The sequence below is a fragment of the Pseudoliparis swirei genome, chromosome 8 (assembly GCF_029220125.1).
Source record: "Pseudoliparis swirei isolate HS2019 ecotype Mariana Trench chromosome 8, NWPU_hadal_v1, whole genome shotgun sequence".
NCBI classification, from domain to species: Eukaryota; Metazoa; Chordata; class Actinopteri; order Perciformes; family Liparidae; genus Pseudoliparis; species Pseudoliparis swirei.
In genome coordinates this window covers 1,612,172-1,616,754 of record NC_079395.1, presented here as the reverse complement: position 1 = coordinate 1,616,754, position 4,583 = coordinate 1,612,172, and positions in this window count along the sequence as shown.

Here is a 4,583-nt window from a genome sequence, read left to right as displayed (position 1 = left end):
TTTTAATCGAGACCTGAACACCGGAAGGAGCGGGACACGTGTAAGTTACCCTGAGAATTCCTCGGAAGAAGGTTCCGGCCAGACCTCGTCTCTCTGTGGGGCAGGAAGAGGATAGTTGGAAGCAGGAAATTCATTTACAGGGTACTAAGAAGTGAAGGAGAAATAAAACAATATTTGTGAACTGGTGTTATCAAATCCTAAGCGGACGGCGCTGTATCACTTATGATACAGTTAGAAGCTTCTACTTGAGTTCATAGTATTGGTTATTGCAACTTTTCTCCCTGGCTTCAAAGGATCACGTAGAAATCAGAATTTTGCTTGTTTAAAAGACAACTGGAGAACGGATCATTCTGTATGTGTGTGTGTGACTTGCTGTGACCTTTTGGGGTGCTGCACTCCCTTCCTCACCGAGAGAAAAGGGAAAACGATTTTTGGCAAACAAACATATTGATACATATGCTGACGGTAAAACCAACATAATTGATTAAAAGTATATAGAGTTTAAAAATCTTTTGAGCTCAAGTAGTAAGACATAAAAATATATTCTGCAATATAAGTAACGCATGATAAAGATTAGAGAGTGTGTGAAAAACTCCTGTTATGTTGAAGCTGTGAAAGCGTAGTGTTTTTCTTAAATCCCAGCTAGCCTTGATGAACTCTGCGTGCTTATTGAAATGAAGATTGACATGAGTTGTAATGTGGCCATTAACTCACTGTTCACCCCAACTTGTATATGTTTGCTTTAACGTGTATAGCTTGATAGATAAACAACTAAATATATATGACTTTAGGGACCCCGAACTCAGATTAGTGACCTGGGTTTAAGATAAGGACTAAAGACGCTACACGAGACCCTGACGAGGGTCTGCAGTGATTTAAGCGGTTGGACAACAAGAGGCCTCATAAACAACAGGTGTGCAGACGACCTTTTGTCTTAAGACTGTCTGTGATTGGAAAACTAAATGTTGTTGTCAATGAAGTTAAATAAGCCTCTACTCATAGTTTAGAAATAGCGTGTATCGTCATAAACGGGACCGATTGATTAGAATTGTTTCCAGATAAAAGACAGAAACTTATGTCACAAGCTGCAGACAGGAAACCTTGTGGAAGCTACAAGAGTGTGTGTGTGAGTGTGTGTGTGTAAGTATCCGAGTGCGCTTCTTGAGCTGCAGGTCATTTGTTGTGAACATGGATGTGTTTCTTTAACTCATTTCGAAAAAAAGGGAAAGCGTGGATTAACAAGGGGAGATTGATAAAACTGGAAACGCTACTCATATATTTATTAATATTATTACAACCTTAAAACAATGTGATTCTAAAGAAGCTGAAGAGATGGGAATTAAAAGGAATAAAAAGTTCACAAACTCTATATCATTATAAACCAATAAGCATTTTGTGAATGTTCTGTTGATGCGCTATATGTCGGCTTATAATACACACGCTTCTTAGCTTCAGATAAGACAGGGCGAAAGACTAATAGCATGATAAGTCAGGAGAGGCTAGCCTCCAGCTAATCCTCGTGGACAGGAAGGACAAGACAGGAAATAGGAAAAGATCAGGACAAGAGTTGCCTAAAGGTACAGAATAGAAAAGGGAGACACATAGTGGGTCAGGGGTGGTACTGCACCCAACAATACGAGATAGGGCCTCTAGAGGTAGGGAGACCTCATACCCCAGTGGGCAGAGTTAGAATGCGGCGGGGAATTAACCCATGGACACCATCGTGTTGCCAAAGTTATGTATATAAAATAAAGATTAATGTACACATACTGCTCATTAACCAACCAAGGCCGCCGCAAATGGAAGAGAGTAGGTGAGAAAAGCATTATGACAAAATAAATAGAGCAGTTCACGTGCAGGAAAAGCTAGGAAAATTTCTAAATTAATGAAGATGCATGCTCCAACTAAAAACTGAAAAGGTGCTCAGCTGCACACTCTGCTGCGCCGCCTTCCCCACAAAAGCGCTGCCGTTTTCACAGGACGGAGAGCGGCCCCTCCCTGGCCCTCCCCTACCCACTTCTGCGCGCGCGCGCCGCACTCCACAAGTCGAAGAGCAGCCCTGTCTCCACCCAAACTTGAGCTCTCCGCCGTGCCTGTCAAGCGTATGCACCACCGTTACAGGACAGGAGAGCCAGAACAGTGACTGAAGACATCGTTTGATGATAATTATTAATTGAGAGAGTGCACGACCATATGTTTATTTTTTACAATTTTTTTAGGGATATGAATTGTTAATTAAGATATTTTTATTATAATTTTTTTTCCTCAGTCTCTTAAAGATTTGACCCCTTTCAATCATAACTGCAGTTTTTGTTCAGCCACAAGGCACCTCCCTAAGCAGTTAAGATATGGAGACAACTAAGATAATGGTTAATGTTTCTAAGCTAATGACAGACTACCACTGCAGACTGATTGAGGGAGGAGCAGCCTATTTAGAGTAGAATCAGAGGTTGTGGACAACAAACTAGGGAAAGATTTTTCTTGAGGATAATCTTGACTGAACTGTTATTCAGGATGTCAATAGAATCATCTGTGACCTGTGACCATAAGGACTGGAGCTGAAAGGGACAGGGGACTAATGGACATGAACTTCAATGACTGGGAAGCTCAGGTCAGACGCCATATAGATAAAAAATAAACAGAGCGAAGAGAAAAGATGTAAACCTGACCAAAGCAGGAAGCAAAACAAATGTCACAAACCTGGGGTGCAGCAGACTTGCAGCACAAAGTCACCTGGACCTTATGTCCCACATAATCCGTATCAGCCCCCTCCGCCGGATCATATGCACTGAATATCAACAACCACAGGTAAGTCACAAGTATATCCACCTCAAACCCAGTTCCTCAACCTTATTATCCGCAACAGGCGGGCTTCAACAGCCCAATATAAATGGGGGCCTCACATCATTGGGAGAACTGTACAAAAAGAGGGAGGTAGAGGACTAGAGGGGTAATAACTGGGGCTTCAAGAGGAAGCAGATATTATAACTGCTTCAACTGCGGTCAGCCTGGACATTAAGGGCAGATGCGTGAGGTTTTCAGCCACAGGGTCCAGCAATCTCAGTCAGGACCACAGCAGTGCCCCTACAATGTCTATCCCCCGCCTCCCCACTAGGAGCCCAAACACATAGCCACAGCCAGCAAGGCAACAGTGATCCATGGCACCAGGCCCGGACCAGAGACACAAAGTGCAGGCGTGCCAGATCCAACAGCTGACAGCGAATCTGTATCCACTGAACAGAAAAATGTACCACACCCACTAGTCACCCCAATAATTCAACTGGGAGACTAGTAGACACACTGAACAGGAAGCTTAAAAGCGTCCGGTGGGACATGAAGTAGATGATGATGACATTCACACCTCTGGCATGACAACAGCTGTGCAGTGGAGACTTTGGTTCAAAAGTCCTGCATCCCTACTCGCCACCAGGGAACCAAAGACATTGTGCCCTTAACTACACCTTGATACAAGATGAGATCTGAGATCCTGGGGGAAGGCCTGCAAACACGAGAGGTTCATGAAAACCCAACTGTGGAGGCTCGGAGATCTATGCAGAGAAGCAAGGAGTAGCAGCGGCCGGTGAATGAACACCAGAGCTGCAGAGACTATGCAGTCGTTGACACCGCAGCTCCACATCACAGTGTTGTTTCCAGAGTGGAGGCACAGAGAAGAAACAATGGTGGAAGCAGAGGTTGAGGGCTACTGTGGACTGGGTGCACACACAAAATAAACACTTGCATTGCTCCACATCTGAGAACATATACAGAACTGCACACATGGAGGTCCAGTTCAGTAGTAGAGACACATGCTTAGACACACACATAGTAGTAGAGAGAACACTGGATCATGGGGACACTGACAACATGCTTAACTTATTTTCCAGACACTTTTAGGACTGGAAGGGTTTGAACTGATGTGTGACTGATTCTGATGGCTCCCATAGAGATAGAGTTAAAACTAAATGCGATTCCAATTTAATCATCACCAGCATCCCTTAAGGATGGAAATATGACTAGATATATTTTTGGAAATCATAGAATGGTTGTTATAGGAAAGTGTACTGGAAGAGGGGCGCAGGGCTGCCTATGGAATACATTAATTAATTAATTTCCTAAACGCGAAAATGGGCCTTGATTTGGGGTAATAAATAAATTTATAACCCGTTCTGCCAATGTACTAGTAGCCGACTTATTATGACATTTCCTTACCCAAGCACAATGATGACGCTTGTGAGTTCAGACAAAACATGGTTCTCCAGCATTGATTTGACAGAGAACGCAAACATTTTTTATTTTATTTCTCTCCTTTCTTCTAGAAGTTGACTGTTTTGATTGAATTGTCAGTGTTGAAGATATAGTTTTGGGTTTACTATTGATTTCTGATAAACAATAGTGGTTATTATTACAGTAATGCCGTGGAGGGGTTTACTTCTGAAAGTAATTTCCATCACTCATTTCAGTACTGAGTTTTTATTTGTTTTATCTTTTTGTTTTTGTTTTTTTTGATTTGACAGTTTTAGAAGAATAGTGTTGGGTTTACTGTGTTTTGGGAAAAGACAGTGGTTATTATTGCAGTAATGCCG